Source organism: Saimiri boliviensis, chromosome 1 (genome assembly GCF_048565385.1).
Source record: "Saimiri boliviensis isolate mSaiBol1 chromosome 1, mSaiBol1.pri, whole genome shotgun sequence".
NCBI classification, from domain to species: domain Eukaryota; kingdom Metazoa; phylum Chordata; class Mammalia; order Primates; family Cebidae; genus Saimiri; species Saimiri boliviensis.
In genome coordinates, this window is record NC_133449.1 from 166,402,425 (window position 1) to 166,426,294 (window position 23,870).

The following is a 23,870-nucleotide window of genomic DNA, read 5'->3' on the forward strand; positions in this document are numbered from 1 at the left end:
AATGTTTTTGTGTTTTTAGTAGAGACGGGGTTTCACCATGTTGACCAGGATGGTCTCGATCTCTTGACCTCATGATCCACCCACCTCGGCCTCCCAAAGTGCCGGGATTACAGGTTTGAGTCACCGCGCCCGGCCCTCGACCTTTCAATAGTAATAATGAAAGCTAGACGATACTGCAATGTATGTTCAAAATGTTAAGAGAAAATTACCATCTTCCAGAGGAAGATCCGAAATGCGAGAAGTAATGGTGAACAAAGAAAATTGTTTGTATGTTTGCTATAAGTCTAAACACTATCCAAAATAATAGCATCAATGTCTAAATTCTACTATTGTTCATTAATTTTATATATACTATTGTGAGAGAGTAAATTAAAAGTATTAGAAGGCTAGGCCGGGCACGGTGGCTCAAGCCTGTAATCCCAGCACTTTGGGAAGCCGAGGTGGGTGGATCACGAGGTCAAGAGATCGAGACCATCCTGGTCAACATGGTGAAACCTCGTCTCTACTAAAAATACAAAAAAATCAGCTGGGCATGGTGATGCGTGCCTGTAATCCCAGCTACTCAGGAGGCTGAGGCAGGAGAATTGCCTGAACCCAGGAGGCGGAGGTTGTGGTGAGCCGAGATCGTGCCATTGCACTCCAGCCTGGGTAACAAGAGTGAAACTCCGTCTCAAAAAAAAAAAAAAAAAAAAAAGTAAAGAAATTGACCAGGCCAGCAAGAATCACTTGAGGTCAGGAATTGGAAACCAGCCTGGGCACCATAGTGAGGTCCTGTCTACATAAAAATTAAAATTAAAAATTAACCATGCATGGTAACATACCTGTAGTCCCAGCTACTCAGAAGGCTGAGGTGGGAGGATTGCTTGAGCCCAGGAGGTCAAAGCAGCAGTGTGATCCATGATTGTGCCACTGCACTCCACCCTGGGTGACAGAGAGAGACCCTGTCTCAAAAAATAAAAGATAAATAAGAATAAATTACTTATCTGTGTTTACCTTGTTGGGGCATTATTCTTTTTTTCTTTTTTTAACATAGAAATGGGATCTCACACTGTTGCCCAGACTGGTCTCAAACTCCTTGGCTCAAGCAATCCTTTTGCCTCTCCTTCCCAAAGTGCTGGGATTACAAATGTGAGCCACCATTTCCAACCAGGACATTTTTCTATATGAATATTACACAATAAAAAGGGGGACTTTTGGTATTTTTATTAGAGAAAGGCTCTCACTCCATCTCCCAGGCTGGAGTACAGTGGCTCGATTATAGCTTATTGTAGCCTAGAACTCCTAGGCTCAAGTGATCCTCCCACCTCAACCTCTTGCACATGCTGTCACGCCCAGCCTTTTGTGTGTGTGTCTATGTGTCTGTGTGTGTAGAGACAAATTCTTGCTATGTTGCCCAGACTGGTCTTGAACTCCTGGCCTTAAGGGATCTTCCCACCTCAGCCTCTCAAAGTGCTAGGATTACAAGCATGAGCCACTGCACCAGCCTAAAAAAGATATTTTAAAGGAAGCTTTTAGAGGGCCGGGTGCGGTGGCTCAAGCCTGTAATCCCAGCACTTTGGGAGGCCGAGGCGGGTGGATCACGAGGTCGAGAGATCGAGACCAACCTGGTCAACATGGCGAAACCCCGTCTCTACTAAAAATACAAAACAAATTAGCTGGGCATGGTGGCGCGTGCCTGTAATCCGAGCTACTCAGGAGGCTGAGGCAGGAGAATCGCCTGAACCCAGGAGGCGGAGGTTGGGGTGAGCCGAGATCGCGCCATTGCACTCCAGCCTGGGTAACAAGAGTGAAACTCCGTCTCAAAAAAAAAAAAAAAAAAAAAGGAAGCTTTTTAAAAAAGATAATATAAGACAATGTCTTCATGACTTTTTTTTTTTTTTTTTTTTTTTTTGAGACGGAGTTTCGCTCTTGTTACCCAGGCTGGAGTGCAATGGCGCGATCTCGGCTCACCCCAACCTCCGCCTCCTGGGTTCAGGCGATTCTCCTGCCTCAGCCTCCTGAGTAGCTCGGATTACAGGCACGCGCCACCATGCCCAGCTAATTTTTTGTATTTTTAGTAGAGACGGGGTTTCACCATGTTGACCAGGATGGTCTCGATCTCTCGACCTCGTGATCCACCTGCCTTGGCCTCCCAAAGTGCTGGGATTACAGGCTTGAGCCACTGCACCCGGCCGATTTTTTTTTTTTTTTTAAGACGGGTTTCACCATGTTGGTCAAGCTGGTCTTGAACTCCCGACCTCAGGTGATCCACCCACCTTGGACTCCAAAGTGCTTGGATTACAGGCGTGAGCCACCACGCCTGGCCATCTTCATGATTCTTAAATAAAACATACCTTTTCACAATAGAGTAAGGATTGATAAATTCAGTTGTTTTATATTTGACACCATTAAAAAAGTAAAAATTCAAGCCAAAAGACTGGAAAAGTTAGCTACAAAACATTCAACCCAAAAAGGACTACTACCCATATTATATAAAGAACTTCTGGAAATAAATTTTAAATTTTTAAAAAAGATAATATAGGGCCGGGCGCGGTGGCTCAAGCCTGTAATCCCAGCACTTTGGGAGGCCGAAGCGGGTGGATCACAAGGTCAAGAGATCGAGACCATCCTGGTCAACATGGTGAAACCCCGTCTCTACTAAAAATACAAAAAAGTAGCTGGGCATGGTGGCATATGCCTGTAATCCAAGCTACTCAGGAGGCTGAGGCAGGAGAATTGCCTGAACCCAGGAGGCGGAGGTTGCAGTGAGCCAAGATCGCGCCATTGCACCCCAGCCTGGGTAACAAGAGCGAAACTCCGTCTCAAAAAAAAAAAAAGAAAAAAAAAGATAATATAACACAAAATCACAAAAATAAACTTTTTATAAAGATTGCACATAAAAAGAAAATCCAAAGGGTCAATACATGTATGAAAAATATTCAACCACATTAGCAATCAGGGAAAAGCAAACTAAAAAATATAAGTTTACAAAACAAAAAAAATTTTTTTTAAATAATAAGTATATATATGTATATATATAAGTTTACATACACCATAATAAACTCATCAGCATGGCCAAAATTAGTAAGTCTGACAGTGTCAAGTAATGTGGAACACCAGAATGTCTTTCACTGCTAGTAGTAGTGTAAATTCTAAAATCGAAAACATAATAATTCTAGAACTAAACAGTTCCACTCCTGAGTATGTACTCTGGAGATCTGTGTGCACATAGGCACCAGAATATAGGTACAAAAATGTTCACATCTGCCTTAATTATAATAGTCCAAAAATGGAAACAGAACATTCCAGCCACAGAAGGATGGACCATGCAAGGAAACACACACAAGGAGACAAGAATGAGGCCAGGCACCGTGGCTCATGCCTGTAATCCTAGCCCTTTCAGAGGCTGAGGCAGGCAGATCACTTGAGCTCGGCAGTCAGAGACCAGCCTGGGCAATGTGGCAAAACCCTGTCTCTGCAAGAAATACAAAAATTAGCTGAGCACGGTGGCTTGCACCTGTAATCCCAGCTACTCAGGAGCCTGAGATAGGAGGATGGTTTGAGCCTGGGAGGCGGAGGCTGCAGTGAGCCAAGACCACAGCATTGCACTTCAGCCTGGGCAACAGAACCAGACCCCATCTAAAAAAAAAAAAAAAAGGAAAGAAAAATAAAAGAATGAAAAAACTATGGGCAGGGCGTGGTGGCTCAAGCCTGTAATCCCAGCACTTTGGGAGGCCGAGGCGGGCGGATCACAAGGTCAAGAGATTGAGACCATCCTGGTCAACATGGTGAAACCCCGTCTCTACTAAAAATACAAAAAATTAGCTGGGCATGGTGGCGCATGCCTGTAATCCCAGCTACTCAGGAGGCTGAGGCAGGAGAATTGTCTGAACCCAGCGGGCGGAGGTTGCGGTGAGCCGAGATCGCGCCATTGCACTCCAGCCTGGGTAACAAGAGCGAAACTCCGTCTCAAAAAAAAAAAAAAAAAAAAGAATGAAAAAACTTAGGGCTGGGCATGGTGGCTCACGCCTGTAATCCCAGCACTTTGGGAGGCCGAGACAGGTGGATCACGAAGTCAAGATATCGAGACCATCCTGGCCAACATGGTGAAACCCCATCTCTACTACTAAAAATACAAAAAATTAGCTGGGCATGGTGGCGTGTGCCTGTAATTCCAGCTACTCAGGAGGCTGAGGCAGGAGAATTGCCTGAACCCAGGAGGCGGAGGTTGCGGTGAGCCAAGATCGTGCCACTGCACTCCAGCCTGGGTAACAAGAGTGAAACTCTGTCTCAAAAAAAAAAAAAAGAAAAGAAAAAACTTAGACCTTCAGGTAACTGCATGGTTGAATCATACCAATAAAGAAGGTAGGCCGGGCGCGGTGGCTCAAGCCTGTAATCCCAGCACTTTGGGAGGCCGAGGCAGGTGGATCACGAGGTCAAGAGATCGAGACCATCCCAGTCAACATGGTGAAGCCCCGTCTCTACTAAAAATACAAAAAATTAGCTGGGCAGGGTGGCGCGTGCCTGTAATTCCAGCTACTCAGGAGGCTGAGGCAGGAGAATTGCTTGAACCCAGGAGGCAGAGGTTGCGGTGAGCCGAGATCGTGCCATTGCACTCCAGCCTGGGTAACAAGAGTGAAACTCCGTCTCAAAAAAAAAAAAAAAAAAGGGCCAGGTGCGGTGGCTCAAGCCTGTAATCCCAGCACTTTGGGAGGCCAAGGCGGGTGGATCACGAGGTCAAGAGATCGAGACCATCCTGGTCAACATGGTGAAACCCCGTCTCTACTAAAAATACAAAAAAATTAGCTGGGCACGGTGGCGCGTGCCTGTAATCCCAGCTACTCAGGAGGCTGAGGCAGGAGAATTGCCTGAACCCAGGAGGCGGAGGTTGCGGTGAGCCGAGGATCGCGCCATTGCACTCCAGCCTGGGTAACAAGAGTGAAACTCTTGTCTCAAATAAAAAAAAAAAGAAGAAGGTAAATAAAATACAAAAGAAACCTACAGAATGGCTCTTTTATAAAGTTCAAAATCTTTTCCGATCAATGTGGTGACGTCAAGAGAAAAAAAAGTTCAAAATCAGACAAAACTAGTCAGAGGTACATACATGGTGGTAAAATTATGTGATGTGGAAAAACAGAATCTCTCTCACTGCCAGTAGTAGTATAAATTCAAAACTAGTCAGAGTTACATACATAGGTGGTAAAATTACAGAGTATGATATGGTTTGGCTGTGTCCCCACCCAGATCTCACCTTGAATTCTCATATTGTGTAGGAGGGACCCAGTGGGAGGTAACTGAATCACGTGGACAGGTCTTCTCCATACTGTTCTCGTGATAGCGAGTAAGTCTCACGAGATCTGGTGGCTTTATAGGTTTTCCTACACAAGCTCTCTCTTTGCCTGCTGCCATCCACATAGAATGGCAGAAACAGAAAACCAAAAAAAAAAAAAAAAAGGAAGGACTTGCTCCTCCTTCCTTCCATCATGATTGTGAGACCTCCCCAGCCGTGTGGAACTGTAAGTCCAATAAACCTGTTCCTTTTGTAAATTGCCCAGTTTCGGGTATGTCAGCATGAAAATGGACTAATGCAGAGTAGTAAGCTGCCAAGCAACTGACTACTGTAAAAGTCAGGATGGTGGTTTATCTCTGAGAGAGGCAGTATGTGACAGACAAGAGCCACAAGGTGAGGAAGGGGTGTTGTCCATTTTCTCTCTCTCTAATTGGGTGGTGACAGGTGCTTACGTTAGAATTTTTCTTTTTGTATATTTCTGTTTCCTGCCTTTCTTATGTATGTTTTCATTTTGGAATTTTAAAAGTTGGAAACAACAGGGAGCATAAGTGGTAGTCTCTGAATTGCCTTAGTTTGCTCCTGAAACTTAGTTTGGAGCTATTGATAAATGCTGAGTTAATGTCCAGAAAACACATTTAATTCAATAGTTTAATACTATTATGGGACATTATTACTACATCAGAATAAGGATATTGCTTCTTTTCACTTGCTCAGAAAGCAACTCAGACTTGGCAGATATGGAGTAAGCTATTTGTAGAAAAGAAATGAAAGAACAATCATTTTTAGTTGGGGCCAGAACAAGCATGTGGCAAAGTTGTACATAAAGATGGCTATTGTAGGCACGATAATGATGTCCCAAAGATGTCTACATTCTATTCTCTAGAACAGGCATCCCCAAACTTTTTACACAAGGGGCCAGTTCACTGTCCCTCAGACCGTTGGAGGGGCACCACATACTGTGCTCCTCTCACTGACCACCACTGAAAGAGGTGCCCCTTCCTGAAGTGCGGAGGGGGGCCGGATAAATGGCCTCAGGGGGCCGCATGTGGCCCGAGGGTCATCATTTGGGGACGCCTGCTCTAGAACCTGTGAATATGCTAGGGCACATAACAAATGGAAAGAAAGGTTCTAGGCAGAATTAAAGTTGCTCAGCTGACCCAGAGATGGAGAGATCATCCTGGATTATCTGGGTGGGCCCAATGTAATCACACGGGCCTCTGTAAATAGAAGAGGAAGGCAGAAGACACTGGAGAGACTGGATATGAGAATAACTCAATCTGCCATTGCTGGCTTTGAAAATGGATGAAGGCCATGATCAGGGAATGTGGACAACCTCTAGAAGGTAGGAAAGGCAAGCAAACAGATTCTTTCCTATAGACCTCTAGATATTCCTCTAGGAGCCTGATTTTAGCCCAGTTAGACCCATGTCAGACTTCTGACCTACAAAACTGTAAGATAATAAATTTGCATTGTGGTTTTTTAAAATTTTTAAATAATCTTTTTATTTTAGAAAAACTTTAGGTTTACAGAAAAGTTGCAAAATATAGTACAGAGAGTTCCAAGCTTCCCCTAATGCTAGTACCTAATGCTTTCTCTCTCTCTCTCTCTCTCTCTCTCTCTCTCTCACACACACACACACACACACACACACACACACACACACCAGAAAACCAAAGAAACAAAAAATAAAACTCTAGAGCAGTTTTAGGTTCACAGCAAAATTGAGCAGAAAGTACAATTTCTCATATACCCATTGCCTCCCACATACAATTCTGTGTTGTTTGAGCCACTAAGTTTGTGGTTAATTTGTTACAGCAATTAAAAAAAAAAAAAAACACTAAACAATGCCAAATGGCATTTTGGAGTAGAGGGAGAGAGAGGTAGATAATTTAGAGATGCACATATACATGGTAAAACACTAAAGAAAAATAAACATTAATCCAAAATTCAATATAATTGTTACTTATAGTGGAGGGTACAGAACATACAGGTGTGACCCCCGTACCTCCAGAAACACAGTCCAGTAGCCTATAAGAAGCCTCTATACGAACTAGAAAAAGGAATTGTTTTCTAAGGAGATAAATAGAAAATGACTTATCCATTGGGTAGGAACTGCCTTATGGACCTTCGGTCTAGCAGCAGATAATGTCTTTGTACCCAAGGAAAAAGCTCCATTCTTTAGGAGGCAAATTCCTCTCCCCCTGGCAAGGCATCTTTTACTTGCATGCTGGCAGACCCCCTAGGACCTTCAGAGCTTTTGTAATACCCTAGTTCTCAAACCAAGTACAAGGTACATGGGATTTGTTTTTCATAATTATTTATTTTTCTTTTTTTTTTTTTTTTTGAGACGGAGTTTCGCTCTTGTTACCCAGGCTGGAGTGCAATGGCGCGATCTCGGCTCACCGCAACCTCCGCCTCCTGGGTTCAGGCAATTCTCCTGCCTCAGCCTCCTGAGTAGTTCGGATTACAGGCATGTGCCACCATGCCCAGCTACTTTTTTTTGTATTTTTAGTAGAGACGGGGTTTCACCATATTGACCAGGACAGTCTTGATCTCTTGACCTGGTGATCCACCCGCCTCGGCCTCCCAAAGTGCTGGGATTACAGGCTTGAGCCACCGTGCCCGGCCACATTTCTTAACTCCATGAAACCTCTTTTCATTTGGAGTAAGTTACCCAGGAAAACAGGCTTTTCCTTCTGTCAGCCTCCATTCCTATCTTCACTAAGAAGTTTTGTCTATTTTCTCACTCAGATATTGTCCACAGTGGTGAGAGCTAAATGTGCAAACTATAGAGATGTTTGTGATTACTTATAACCCAAGAAAGCTTTCTAAAACCTTAAGAAAAATTTCATTATTAGGGATCCAGAATATCTGATAAAAATTTGACATGCTTGGCCAGGCACAGTGGCTCATGTCTGTAATCTTAGCACTTTGGGAGGCACAGGTGGGGGGGATTGCCTGAGACTAGGAGTTCAAGGTCAACGTGGGCATCAAAGTGAGCCCTTTTCTCTACAAAAATAATTTTTGTTTTTTTGAGACAGAGTCTCACCCTGTCAAACAGGCTGGAATGTAGTTGCACAATCTCAGCCCACTGCAACCTCTGCCTCCTGGGTTCAAGCTATTCTCCTGCCTCAGCCTCCTGAGTAGCTGGGATTATAGGCACATGCCACCATGCCCGACTAATTTTTGTGTTTTTGGTAGAGATGGGGCTTCACCATGTTGGCCAGGATGGTCTTGAACTCCTGACCTCATGATCCACTCACCTCAGCCTCCCAGAGTACTGAGATTACAGGCGTGAGCCACCACGCCTGGCAAAATAAAATAAATTTAAACATTAGTGCCGGGCGCGGTGGCTCAAGTCTGTAATCTCAGCACTTTGGGAGGCCGAGGCGGGTGGATCACGAGGTCAGGAGATCGAGACCATCCTGGTCAACATAGTGAAACCCTGTCTCTACTAAAAATACAAAAAATTAGCTGGGCATGGTGGCGTGTGCCTGTAATCCCAGCTACTCAGGAGGCTGAGGCAGGAGAATTGCCTGAACCCAGGAGGCGGAGGTTGCGGTGAGCCGAAATCGCGCCATTGCACTCCAGCCTGGGTAACAAGAGCGAAACTCCGTCTCAAAAAAAAAAAAAAAAAAAAAGAAAACATTAGCCTGAGGTGGTGGTATGTGCCCATAGTCCCAGCTTCTTGGGAGGCTTAGGTGAGGGGATCACTTGAGTCCAGGAGTTCAAGGCTGCAGTTAGCTATGATCGCTCAACTGTACTCCGGCCTGGGTGACAGAGTGGAGACCCTGCCTCAAAACAAAAACAAAACAAACCAAAATCTGAAATGTCAACCTGAAAAGAAGCAAAGAGGTAGAAAGAACTTGGAAGGTTCTATGTCAGCCCTGCCATCTTGGACTCTGAGATACTACAATTCAGAGATTGCCTTGCCTCTTTCAAAGAAGCCCAAGATCTTTCTTTTTTTAAAATAGAGGACCTTGGCTGGGCGGGATGGCTCACGCCTGTAATCCCAACACTTTGGGAGGATGAGGTGGGTGGATCACCTGAGGTCAGCAGTTCGAGACCAGGCTGGCCAACATCGTGAAACCCCGTCTCTACTAAAAAAATACAAAAATCAAGGCCGGGCGCGGTGGCTCACGCCTGTAATCTCAGCACTTTGGGAGGCCGAGGCGGGTGGATCACAAGGTCAAGAGATCGAGACCAACCTGGTCAACATGGTGAAACCCCGTCTCTACTAAAAATACAAAAAATTAGCTGGGCATGGTGGCACGTGCCTGTAATCCCAGCTACTCAAGAGGCTGAGGCAGGAGAATTGCCTGAACCCAGGAGGCGGAGGTTGCGGTGAGCCGAGATCGTGCCATTGCACTCCAGCCTGGGTAACAAGAGTGAAACTCTGTCTCAAAAAATAAAAAAAAATACAAAAATCAGCTGGGCGTGATGGTGTGTGCCTATAATTCCAGCTACTCAGGAGGCGGAGAAAGGAGAATTGCTTGAACCAGGAGGGAGAAGTTGCAGTGAGCCGAGATCCCACCATGGCACTCCAGCCTGGGCAACAGAATGAGACTCAGTCTCAAAAATAAAATAAAATAAGGGCCTTGGAGAGGACAAGACTACAGAAACACCTGTTAACCTCTCCTGTGTAGTCCTACTGTCTTCAGAAGGGGTCACTTGGGTTTATTGGTCCAAAAATCTAAACCCCAAACCATGAAGTGGAAGTTTTGATTCTTAAATACAAGCTCTTCCCACCCTTCCAGACCCAAAAACTGCTGTCTCTACCCAACCATGATGTTGAGTCTAGACAAGTACTTACAGAAGGCCTTTCAGATATCTAAATTCACATCTTCACCATTTTGTTAAATTGTTTTTACAAATACAAAAATAATACATATTTGTTCCTGGTTTTTGGCACTAAAAAATTTTAACAGTCATTAGGAGAATTCAAAGATTAAGAAGAATAAAGAGGCCGGGCGCGGTGGCTCAAGCCTGTAATCCCAGCACTTTGGGAGGCCAAGGCGGGTGGATCACGAGGTCGAGAGATCGAGACCATCCTGGTCAACATGGTGAAACCCCGTCTCTACTAAAAATACAAAAAATTAGCTGGGCATGGTGGCACGTGCCTGTAATCCCAGCTACTCAGGAGGCTGAGACAGGAGAATTGCCTGAACCCAGGAAGCGGAGGTTGCGGTGAGCCGAGATCGTGCCATTGCACTCCAGCCTGGGTAACAAAAGCGAAACTCCGTCTCAAAAAAATAAAAAAATAAAAAAAGAATAAAGAAGAGCATATGTAGCATATTAGTGGGGAGAAAAAGAATGAAAAGCAAAATCATCTCTTCACCCTAATCTTACCCTACTTCCCCCAAAAGTAAACCTTGTGAAATATATCCTCTCAAACCTCTTTTCATACATTTATAAAATGCATACACACAATTATCTTTCTTTTAATATATAAATAGGAAAGCCGGGCGCGGTGGCTCAAGCCTGTAATTCCAGCACTTTGGGAGGCTGAGGTGGGTGGATCACAAGGTCAAGAGATCGAGACCATCCTGATCAACATGGCGAAACCCAATCTCTACTAAAAATACAAAAAATTAGCTGGGCATGGTGGCACGTGCCTGTAATCCCAGCTACTCAGGAGGCTGAGGCAGGAGAATTGCTTGAACCCAGGAGGCGGAGGTTGCGATGAGCTGAGATCACGCCATTGCACTCCAGCCTGGGTAACAAGAGCGAAACTCCATCTCAAAAAAAAAAAAAAAAAAAAAAAAAAAAAATATATATATATATATATATATATATATATATATATATATATATATACCATGATCCTATATATAGGATCATGGTATGATACTCTGAATATGACTTTACACATATTATTCCATAGAAATATGTCCATATTAGTAAATTTGTTTCCAGTTTTCACTATGAAAAGCAGTACTACAATATGTTTATATACTCATGTATATTTATGTAGAACAGATTCCTGGAAACAAAATTGCTGAATTAAAGAGTAACAAATTTAAATTTTAATAGATATTACCAAACTTACCTCCAAAAAGGCTTTATAAAAATATGAGAATGGGCTGGGCGCGGTGGCTCAAGCCTGTAATCCCAGCACTTTGGGAGGCCGAGACGGGTGGATCACGAGGTCAAGAGATCGAGACCATCCTGGTCAACATGGTGAAACCCCGTCTCTACTAAAAATACTAAAAATTAGCTGGGCATGGTGGCGTGTGCCTGTAATCCCAGCTACTCAGGAGGCTGAGGCAGGAGAATTGCCTGAACCCAGGAGGCGGAGGTTGCGGTGAGCCGAGATCGCGCCATTGCACTCCAGCCTGGGCAACAAGAGCGAAACTCCGTCTCAAAAAAAAAAAAAAAAAAAAATGAGAATGACTATTTGCTTAAACTTTCACCAAAAATGGACTTCATGTATATTTTTAGCCAATCTAACGAACAAAAACAATGGCACACATTACTGAGCTTGCATTTCTCTAATTACAAGTGCAGTTGAGTGTTATGCTTCTTGCCAGTTGTATTACTTAGTGAATTCTCTGTCCATTTTCATTGCCTGTTTTTCTGCTTGCAGTATCTTCACTTTCATCACAAAAGCAGCTACTATATAGTGAGCACTTGACTGTGCTGCTCCCTACAGTATGTATTTTTTTATTTTATTTATTTATTTATTTATTTTTTGAGACGGAGTTTTGCTCTTGTTACCCAGGCTGGAGTGGAATGGCGCGATCTCAGCTCACCGCAACCTCCGCCTCCTGGGTTCAGGCAATTCTCCTGCCTCAGCCTCCTGAGTAGCTGGGATTACAGGCACGTGCCACCATGCCCAGCTAATTTTTTTGTATTTTTAGTAGAGACGGGGTTTCACCATGTTGACCAGGATGGTCTCGATCTCTCGACCTCGTGATCCACCCGCCTCGGCCTCCCAAAGTGCTGGGATTACAGGCTTGAGCCACCGAGCCCAGCCCAGTATGTATTTTTAAATAAATAATTTCTTTTTTTTTTTTTTTTTTTTTGAGACGGAGTTTTGCTCTTGTTACCCAGGCTGGAGTGCAATGGCGCGATCTCGGCTCACCGCAACCTCTGCCTCCTGGGTTCAGGCAATTCTCCTGCCTCAGCCTCCTGAGTAGCTGGGATTACAGGCACGCACCACCACGCCCAGCTAATTTTTTGTATTTTTAGTAGAGATGGGGTTTCACCATGTTGACCGGGATGGTCTCAATCTCTTGACCTCGTGAGCCACCCGCCTCGGCCTCCCAAAGTGCTGGGATTACAGGCTTGAGCCACCGCACCTGCCCTAAATCAATAATTTCTTAAAACAACCCATTTCACAGGTAACAAATGTGAGAACCATATAGCAAGGAAACTCAAGCCCTGGTCTACTTTACTCTAAAACCTGCAATATTCCCCGCTGTATCACTACACCAAAAAGCTTCATTTTACCTAAATGTGGTAGGACCAAAGAAAAGTGACTTACCCAAACAGCTCTGTAGATGATGGTTTCAGTTGGCAAGACTGGTAGGCTTTTTACCACCCTCTTCTTCGCTTCCAGAAAACAGGGTTGAAAACTGCCAAAAATCTGTTCAGGCAAACTTGGCTGCCTATTATCTGTGTCCTTAGAGATAAAGAACCAGCCCTCAGTACAAGGATCAAAGATAAAGAAAGTAGAAACAGTAAAACCTGGAGACCTTGACCCCATTCCATCCATATCACAGTCAAGGCAGCAGGCTGATGATGGCCTGACAAGTCAGCCAGGGTTTCCAGGCACCTCCCAAAACCCTCCTGCGAGGCTATAATTTAAACAAAAAAAAAACATGAGGCAAGGCAAACTCTTAATCACCAGCAGGAGTAACAAAGTTTAAGGTCCGGCCTTTCATAAAATTCAAAAAATTATTTTATAATCCTTTGATTAAGTAATCCAGATTGAAAGGTGTTCCTTACTCCAAGAATGTTAAGTAAAAAAATAATTAATTAATTAAAAAGAAATGAAAGGTATTCCTAAGAATTTCACTTTCAGCTGGGCTTGGTTACTCAAGCCTGTAATTCCAGAACTTTGGGAGGCTGAGGTGGGTGGATCACTTGAGCCCAGGAATTCAAGACCAGCCTGGGCAGTATGTCAAAACCCTTGCCTCTAACCCAAAAAATACAAAAATTAGCCAGGCATCGTGGCACACACCTGTAGTCCCAGCTACTCAGAAGGCTGAGGTGAGAGGATTACTTGAGTGTGGGGAGTTAAAGCTTCATTGAGCCATGATTGTGCCACTGCATTCCAGCCTGGGCAACTAAGTGAGACCCTATCTCAAAAAAAAGAATTTCTGGCCAGGTGTGGTGGCTCATGCCTGTAATCCCAGCAGCACTTTTGGAAGGCTGAAGTGGGTAGATCACCTTAGGTCAGGAGTTTGAGACCAGCCTGACCAACATGGTAAAACTGTCTCTACTAAAAATACAAAATTAGCTGGGTGTGGTAGCGTGTGCTTGTAATCCCATCTACTCAAGAAGCTGAGGCAGGAGAATCACTTGAACCTGGGAAGCAGAGGTTGCAGTGAGCCAAAATTGTACCACTGCACTCCAGCCTGGGCAACAAGAGCGAAACTCCGTTTCAAAAAAAAGGAAAAAAAAAAAAGAATTTCGCTTTTGGTTTTTCTCAAATGTGATTAACCTAATGTGAAGTACAGGAAATGTAATTTTTCTGATTTATGGTTCATATTGATCATAATCTTCCCAAGAAAGAAAGATGGAGTAAAGTATGTCTAAGAAACTACTAAACTCCCCTCTTTTCTCCTCAAAACATTAAGCACCTATGTGATGGCTTATTAATAGTCTGAAGCTGGGAGATAGATATATGGAGTCACATTAAACTATTCTTTCTACCTTCATATAATTAAAAATTTTCACCAGTTTTTCACCAGCACAGTGGCTCAAGCCTAGCCTGTAATCTCAACACTTTGGGCAGGAGAATTGCTTGAGTCCAGCAGTTCAAGACCAGCCTGGGCAACATAGTGAGACCCTGTCTCTTAAAAAAAAAAAAAAAAAAAAAAAATCCAATAAAAAGTCACCCACAAAAAAGTGCCGGGCCCTGGCTAGGCACTGGGGTAGAACACCATGAGTAAAACACAGTTCCTATTCTTTTGAGGAGCATAATCCCATTTGTTATCATGGCAACAGCTTACAAAGCACTTTCTCAAATGTATTAACTGATGATCATCCTGTAAATACATATTACAATCCCACGTTGATGTGGAAGCCTCCTACTTTTTACTATGCCTTTTCTTCCTGGTCTTTCATGTTTTCTGTGATTAATCTAGAGAGGGTCAGATCCCTGTCAGCTGGGGGTGGGAGGGGTGGAGTGAGACCAGGATGAAAAGACCTTTATCCTGTGGGTGGAGGCCTAAATGGGGTTAGTTACAGGATATTTCAAACAATATCATCACAATCTTAAATGCCGTAGGCAAGCTTTTAAACACTTAGAGTAAGCCTTTCGCTTACAGATTCTTCCTTTGAATTCAGGGTGATTTCTTTATTTTTAGACAGTTAAATTGGGTCACAGAAAAAGAGCTCCTTTCCCAGAATTACACAGTAAAATAGCATAAAATGTTATTCCCTTCTACTCCCAGAATCTCATTCTGTGAAGTTCAACCATGAAAAGCAGGACTGATGCTTACAGCTAAATTTTGTTTCAAATCAGTTTGATCATCTACTCTGCAGAACGACCCAGGGAGCCGGTTCACCTCTGCAATGCTGTCTCCCTCAGCTCTCAGAGCCCACAGAATCTGTTCTGCTTCAGTTCTTAGAAGCCTCTACTAATTTTCCCCCATGTGGTTGTAAAGTCCTATTCATACATGCACTGTCCACTTCTTTACAAGTCAGCCCTGAAAAACTTCAGAGAGTTCAACCATACGAAATATACTCTTGGTTCTTTGTTGCCTAATTCTTTCTTTCTTTCTTTCTTTTTTTTTTTTTTTTTTTGAGACAGAGTTTCGCTCTTGTTACCCAGGCTGGAGTGCAATGGCGCCATCTCGGCTCACCGCAACCTCCGCCTCCTGGGTTCAGGCAATTCTCCTGCCTCAGCCTCCTGAGTAGCTGGTATTATAGGCACGCACCACCATGCCCAGCTAATTTTTTTTGTATTTTTTAGTAGAGACGGGGTTTCACCATGTTGACCAGGATGGTCTCGATCTCTTGACCTTGTGATCCACCCGCCTCGGCCTTCCAAAGTGCTGGGATTACAGGCTTGAGCCACCGCGCCCGGCTACCTAATTCTTAAGTGTGTAAAAAGCAGCATGAATTTTACGAGCAAAATTAGACTGTCAGAAACAAGCACTTGTCTATTATCCCCACTTCATCCACAATTACTTCATCTTCCCAGCCTCGTTTCCCTGTTTACATACAGCCTAGAATCTGGTGCCTCCTCCCTCCTCGCCAGGAAGTTGATACAGATCTTGATGTAAAAGCAGGGCCAAGGGCTCTCCAAGTTCTTTCAGAAACACAGCAAACAACTGTTTGCTTGTCAGAGGACTTACATGGGCCACTACAGTGTAGACAATACAATTTCCCAGAATGGAGGTGAGCAAAATAAAAGACCATGGACAGAGGAAAGAGGGCTGGAAGGAAGCCCCAGTTTTCCTCACCACCCCTAAAACTTTGTGGGGGAGGTACAGAGGCAGTCAGCCTGACTCACAGCCAGTGCTTCTGCTCCCCTGCCAAAGAGGGTTCAGAAGTGAAGAGCTGCTAGATTCCAAGGTTCCAGGCTGACAAAAGTAATGGGATGTATTCATCCGAGGACGGGCAGGCTTTCCTTGCAGCTCCGGCTCATCAGGGTTTAAGTCAACTTCATCACATTCGTGTTCTCATTGCTGAGAACCCTAGGAGCTGACAGTGGGTTGGGGACAAGAACCAGACTAGAAGACACCCTTAGAGCCCCAGGTAGTAGAACTGGCTCAAGATGCAGGCATCTGAGAAGAGGAAACAGATTTCCACGAGCGGCTCCAAGCATTTCTGTAAGCACCACCTGTCACGAGGAAAAAGCCCCCATTAGCCCTAAAACTAGCCCTCTCCACTTCCCAGCCTCCGAGAACGCCTAGTAATGAGAAGGACGACCAATGAAACATGGGCTGAAAGCATTACCTCATCAGGGTGAGCCCCCATTGGCTGCAAAGACTCTGGGCCAGGCTTGCTTGCTAGTAAATTAACCCTTTTGAGGAACATAGAACTCCACGTGGGGCCCCTTCCCTCCCCCACTGCTCCTTGTTTTCAAATTAGGAAAAGGGATCGATGGGGAACAATAGACCTTTCCCTAACATTTTTCTTAAGCATAGGTAGCTATATAATGGTTATGAGGAAGTTTGTATCGCCTCTCTTGAAAAAGTGCTCAGTGCCTTTTGAACCAAAATGGAGCCACCTGCAACAGATTGATAAATAAGGGTTAGGTAGGAAGGGACAGAGTGAATTATCAGTCGTTTTCTAAACCAACCATGGAATTGTCAGAGGAGCAAAGACCAAAAAGGATAATAAAAATTAAAAACACCTTGGGAAAGATTGCCAATAAATTGATCTTGGTTTCTGCAATTTTTTTTTTTTTTTTTAAATGCAGAGTTTCCCTCATGTTGCCCAGGCTGGAGTGCAATGTTACACTCTCTGCTCCCCGCAACCTCCACCTCCCAGGTTCAAGCAATTCTTCTGCCTCAGCCTCCCGAGTAGCTGGGAATACAGGCATGCGCCACCATGCCCGGCTAAGTTTTTGTATTTTTAGTGGAAATGAGGTTTCTCCATGTTGGTTGGGCTGGTCTCCAACTCCTGACCTTAGGTGATCTGCCCACCTCGGCCTCCCAAAGTACTGAGATTACATGTGTGAGCCATGGTGCCTGGCCTCTGCAACTTATTTTTTAAGGTTATCATCATAGCTACAGCCTCTATTTTTAATGCAAACTGCCAAAGATATGTTAATTTAAAAAAAAAAAAAGAAAAAAAAAAAGGCAGGCCTGACACCAAGGCTTATGCCTATAATCCCAACACTTTGGAAGGCTGAGGCGGGTGGATAACGAGGTCAGGAGTTCGAGACCAGCCTGACCAACATGGTAAAACCCTGTCTCTACTAAAAATACAAAAATTAGCCAGGTGTGCTGGCATGCACCTGTAATTCCAGCTACTCGGAAGGCTGAGGCAGGAGAATGGCTTGAGCCCAGGAGGCAGAGGTTGCAGTGAGCTGAGGTCGCACCATTGCACTCCAGCCTGGGCAAAAGAGATATATTCCCAGCATCTAACCTGGTTCCTGGTACTCAAAATATATGTTTTTTGGCTGGGCACAGTGGCTGATGCCTGTAAACCCAGCACTCTGGGAGGCTCAGGTGGGTGGATCACTTGAGGCCAGGTGTTCAAGATCAGCCTGGCCAACATGGTGAAACCCCATCTCTACTAAAATACAAAAATTAGCCAGGTATGATGGCGGGCACCTGTAATCCCAGCTACTTGGGAGGCTGAGGCAGGAGAAGCACTTGAACCTGGGAGACAGAGGTTGCAGTGAGCCAAGACCACGCCATTGCACTCCAGCCTGAGCAACAAGAGCAAAACTCCATCTCAAAATAATAATAATAATAATAATAATAATATCATTGTCTTTTTATTTTCAGCCAGGCTCAATGGCTCACACCTGTAACCCCAGCCCTTTGGATGGCCGAGGTGGGCAAATCACAAGGTCAAGAGATCAAAACCATCCTGGCCAACATGGTGAAAGCCCGTCTCTACTAAAAATACAAAAACAGGCCGGGCGCAGTGGCTCACGCCTGTAATCTCAGCACTTTGGGAGGCCGAGACAGGTGGATCACGAGGTCAAAAGATCGAGACCATCCTGGTCAACATGGTGAAACCCCGTCTCTACTAAAAATACAAAAATTAACTGGGCATGGTGGCGCACGCCTGTAGTCCCAGTTACTCGGGAGGCTGAGGCAGGAGAATTGCTTGAACCCAGGAGACGGAGGTTGCGGTGAGCCGAGATCGCGCCATTGCACTCCAGCCTGGGTAACAAGAGCGAAACTCCGTCTCAAAAAAAAAAAAAATACAAAAACTAGCTGGGTGTAGTGGTGGGCCTGTAGTCCCAGCTACTTGGGAGGCTGAGGCAGGAGAATTGCTTGAACCCAGGAGGCGGAGGTTGCAGTGAGCCAAGATCACACCACTGCACTCCAGCCTGGCACCTGGCGACACAGCAAGACTCTGTCTAAAAAGTAAATAAAAAATACAAGTTAAAATGAAAGATTTTTCATCTATTGAGTTGTAGACTAAAAGACCTCTGGTAAAACTTGCCCTAGAGAAAGGACTTAAAGATACTGATGCTTAGGATTCCCCAGTGAACTAGCTAGGAGCCTATCTTAACCCTCTGGAGTGAAGCACACTATTCAACAAGCCATATCCAGATACAAAGAGCTTTTTGGTTCCTCATTATTAAGCATGAATGAACAGCCAAGCATCCCTAGGCTTTTGACAAAAGGCTCTAACATTATAGATAAAAAGGAATTTAGAAGAAGAAATAAAATAGGAGACAACGGCCGGGCGCGGTGGCTTAAGCCTGTAATCCCAGCACTTTGGGAGGCCGAGGCGGGTGGATCACAAGGTCAAGAGATCGAGACCATCTTGGTCAACATGGTGAAACCCCGTCTCTACTAAAAATACAAAAAAAATAGCTGGGCATGGTGGTGCGTGCCTGTAATCCCAGCTACTCAGGAGGCTGAGGCAGGAGAATTGCCTGAACCCAGGAGGCGGAGGTTGCGGTGAGCCGAGATCGCGCCATTGCACTCCAGCCTGGGTAACAAGAGCGAAACTCTGTCTCAAAAAAAAAAAAAAAAAAAAAAAAAAAAAGGAGACAAAAGGTTTAAAAATCATATCCTTAGAGAGTTAAAAGAAGATATTGCAATCATGAAATAAGAACAGACTATTATGAAAAAGGAATATTCAGGCTGGGTGTGGTGGTTCACACCTGTAATCCCAGTACTTTGGGAGGCTGAGGCGGGCAGATCACCTGAGGTCTGGAGTTTGAGACCACCCTGGGCAATATGGCAAAACACCGTCTCTACTAAAAACACAAAACTTAGCCAGGTGTGGTGATGCAGTCTTGTAATCCCAGCTACTTGGGAGACTGAGGCTGGAGAATTGCTTGAACCTGGTAGGCAGAGGTTGCAGTGAGCTGAGATTTGTAACACTGCATTCCAGCCTGGGTGACAGAGTGAGACTCCATCTCAAAAAATAAAAATAAAAAAATAAAGGAATATTCAGAGAGTAAGGGAAAAGGAAGGCTTAGGTATTAAGTATTTGATACAGAAATTTTTAGAAATTCAACCTAAGGATGGGAAGATAAAATTGAGAAACTCTCCTAAACAACAGAACAAAAAAATGGAAAACAGGAAATAAAAGATAAGAAAATGAGAAAAATTGGTGTAGGAGGTCCAACATCCCCTAACCCTTACACACCCAGAAATAACTGTAGAAAAAGAAAACATAGAGCCAGGCACGGTGGCTCACACTTGTGATCCCAGCACTTTGGGAGGCTGAGGCAGGCGGATCATGAGGTCAGGAGTTTGAGACCAGTCTGGCCAACATAGTAAAACCCCATCTCTATTAAAAATACAAAAATTAGCTGGATGTGGTGGTGTGCATCTGTAATCCCAGCTACTCGGGAGGCTGAGGCAGAAGAATTGTGTGAACCCGGGAGGTGGAGGTTGCAGTGAGCTGAGATGGTGCCACTGCACTCCAGCCCAGCAGACAGTGCAAGGCTCCGTTTCAAAAAAAGAGAAAGAAGGCCGGGTGCGGTGGCTCAAGCCTGTAATCCCAGCACTTTGGGAGGCCGAGGCGGGTGGATCACGAGGTCAAGAGATCGAAACCATCCTGGTCAACATGGTGAAACCCCGTCTCTACTAAAAATAGAAAAAATTAGCTGGGCATGGTGGCGCGTGCCTGTAATCCCAGCTACTCAGGAGGCTGAGGCAGGAGAATTGCTTGAACCCAGGAGGCGGAGGTTGCAGTGAGCCGAGATTGTGCCATTGCACTCCAGCCTGGGTAACAAGAGTGAAACTCCGTCTCAAAAAAAAAAAAAAAAAAAAGAGAAAGAAAAAGAGAACATAGAAAATTAAGGCCAGGCACTGTGGCTCATCCCTGTAATCACAGCACTTTGGAAAGCCAAGGCAGGTAGATCACTTGAGGTCAGGAGTTTGAGACCAGCCTGGCCAACATGGTGAAATCCTGTCTCTACTAAAAATACAAAAAATTAGGCAGGCATGGTGGTGCGCGCCTGTAATCCCAGCTACTGAGGAGGCTGAGGCAAGAGAATCACTTGAACCCAGGAGGCGGAGGTTGCAGTGAGCTGAGATCATGCCATTGTACTCCAGCCTGGGCGACAGAGCAAGACTCCATGTAGATTTTTTTTTTTTAATTTAGGCCGGGCGCGGTGGCTCAAGCCTGTAATCCCAGGACTTTGGGAGGCTGAGGCGGGTGGATCACGAGGTCAAGAGATCAAGACCATCCTTGGTCAACATGGTGAAACCCCGTCTCTACTAAAAATACAAAAAATTAGCTGGACATGGTGGCACGTGCCTGTAATCCCAGCCACTCAGGAGGCCGAGGCAGGAGAATTTCCTGAACCCAGGAGGCGGAGGTTGCAGTGAGCCGAGATCACGCCACTGCACTCCAGCCTGGGTAACAAGAGTGAAACTCGATCTCAAAAAAAAAAATAAAAAAATTTAATTCACGGTTGTTACCAAAAAAATTCATAAAACATGGAAATATGTAATGTAAAAAATGAGAGTCTCTCATCCAACTTGGCCTTTGAAAGTCTTGGCCCCCAAAGTGCTGGGATTATAGACGTGAGCCACCACGCCTGACCTATGCTTTTTTAAAAAGCGTTTTGTGTGTGTGTGCACATTCAAATATGTGTTACTTGGTTAATAGACAATTTTTTCTTTTTTTTTTTACATTAAGTATTTTTAAAAATTTATTTATTTAACTTTATATCTGGCATTTCTCCCCATGTTATCCCTCCCCATCAAACTGCCCTCAGTGTGTGATGCTCCTCTCCCTGAGCCCACGTGTTCTCATTGTTCAACACCCACCTATGAGTGAGAACATGCAGTGTTTGGCTTTCTGTTCTTGTGTCAGTTTGCTGAGAATGATGGTTTCCAGATTCATCCATGTCCCTACAAAGGACATGAACTCATTGTTTTTTATGGCTGCATAGTATTCCATGATGTATGTATACCACATTTTCTTTGTCCAGTCTATCATTGATGGGCATTGGGTTGGTTCCAGGTCTTTGCTATTGTACACAGGACTGCAATGAACATACGTGTGCATGTGTCTTTAAAGTAGAACGATTTATAGTTCTGTGGGTATATGCCCAGTAATGGGATTGCTGGATCAAATGGAATTTCTTTATCTAGATCCTTGAGAAATCACCACACTGTCTTCCACAGTGGTTGAACTAATTTACACTCCCACCAACTGTGTAAGAGTGTTCCTATTTCTCCACATCCTCTCCAGCATCTGTTGTCTCCAGAGTTTTTAATGATCACCATTTTAACTGACGTGAGATGAGATCTCAATGTGGTTTTGATTTGCATTTCTCTAATGACCAGCGATAATGAGCATTTTTTCATATGTTTGTTGGCCTCATATGTGTCTTCTTTTGAAAAGTGTCTGTTGGCCGGGCACGGTGGCTCACACCTGTAATCCCAGCACTTTGGGAGGCTGAGGCAGGTGGATCAAGAGGTCAGGAGTTCAAGACCAGCCTGACCAACATGGTGAAACCCAGTCTCAAAAAAATAAATAAATAATTTTTAAAAAAAGAAGAAAAGAAAAGTGTATATACGTCACTCACTTTTGAATGGGGTTGTTTGGTTTTTTTCTTGTATATCTGTTTTAGTTCTTTGTAGATTCTGGTTATTAGCCCTTTGTCTGATGGGTAGATTGCAAATTCGCTCTAATGATGGTTATTTTTGCTGTACAGAAGCTCTGAATTTTAATTAGATCCCGTTTGTCTATCTTGGCTTTTACTGCCATAGCTTTTGGTGTTTTAGGCATAAGTCCTTGCCTATGCCTATGTCCTGGATGATTTTGCCTAGGTTTTCTTCTAGTGTTTTTATGGTGTTAGGTTTTATGTTTAAATCTCTAATCCATCTGGAGTTAATTTTCATGTAAGGTGACAGGTAGGGGTCCAGTCTCTGCTTTCTGCACATTGCTAGCCAGTTTTCCCAACACCATTTATTAAACATGGAGTCCTTTCTCCATTGCTTGTTTTTGCCGGGTTTGTCAACAATCAGATTGTTGTAGATGTGTGGTGTTTCTTCTGGGGCCTCTGTTCTGTTCCATTGGACTATGTCTCTGTTTTGGTACCAGTACCATTCTGTCTTGATTACTGTAGCCTTGTAGTATAATTTGAAGTCCGGCAGTGTGATGCCTCCGGCTTTGTTCTTTTTGCTTAGGATTGTCTTGGCTATGTGGGCTCTCTTGTTGATTCCATACGAAGTTTAAAGTGGTTTTTTCCAGTTCTGCAAAGAAGGTCATTGGTAGCTTGATGGGGATAGCATTGAATCTATAGATTACTGTGGGCAGTATAGCCATTTTCACTATATTAATTCTTCCTAACCATGAGCATGGAATGCTTTTCCATCTGTTTGTGTCCTCTCTTATTTCATCAAGCAGTGGTTTGTAGTTCTCCTTTACATCTTTTGTTAGTTGTATTCCTAGGTATTTTATTCTCTTTGTAGCAATTGTGAATGGTAGTTTGCTCTTGATTTGGCTCTCTGTTATTGGTATATAGGAATGCTTGTGATTTCTGCACATTGATTTTGTATCCTGAGACTTTGCTGAAGTTGCTTATCAGTTTCAGGAGATTTTGGGCTGAGAAGATGGGGTCTTCTAAATATACGATCATGTCGTCTGCAAATAGAGACAGTTTGACTTCCTCCTTTACTAATTGAATATGCTTTATTTCTTTTTCTTGCCTGATTGCTCTGGCTAGAACTTCTTTTTGGGTGTGGGGAGGTGTCGAGCTGTTTATTTCAAGGAGAGGGCAGGGGAGGGGGCTTAGTCTTTATTGGCAGTGGCTTTCCTCATGGCGGCCAGGACGTTGCTCAGCTCCTCCCACTTCCTCTTGGTGTGGATGTGTGTCCCTACCCTTTTCTTGATGAACCTGAGGGTCCGTTTGTCCTTGGAGACCTTCAGTAATTCCATGGCGCGCCGCTCGTACGGGGCAAAGCCACACACCTCCCGGATCATGTCCTGCACGAACTTGGTGTGTTTGGTCAGATGCCTGCGGCAGCGGCTGTGCCTAGACTTGCTGACGTTCTTGCTTACTTGTGGCCCTTGTTGAGGCCCATAGCCATAGAATAGCGAAGAGCCATGGCTGCTACTCTTCAATGGCAACCGTGGTGGAAGGCGATAGACAACTTTTTCAATTATATTTTACATCCATAAGCATAGTGCAAATTTTTCAAAGACAAAGATCCCTTTACAAGCTCTACAGTTCAGTGCCAACAACTAAGCTGGCTATCCATTAGCCAGGTACTGGATAATGGCTAAAATTCCGGTACTGAACCCACATTCTGGCAACAAT

General features: G+C 44.3%; 1 long non-coding RNA gene across 1 annotated transcript; it reads right to left on the minus strand.

The window, feature by feature from the left end:
• Positions 1-827: 827 nt before the first annotated feature.
• Positions 828-16,309, minus strand: LOC141582461 (uncharacterized). The gene is made up of 3 exons (XR_012515318.1): positions 15,799-16,309; positions 12,756-12,893; positions 828-941 (listed from the first exon to the last, which is right to left on the minus strand). It is a non-coding gene; the product is annotated as an uncharacterized LOC141582461 (long non-coding RNA).
• Positions 16,310-23,870: the final 7,561 nt, after the last annotated feature.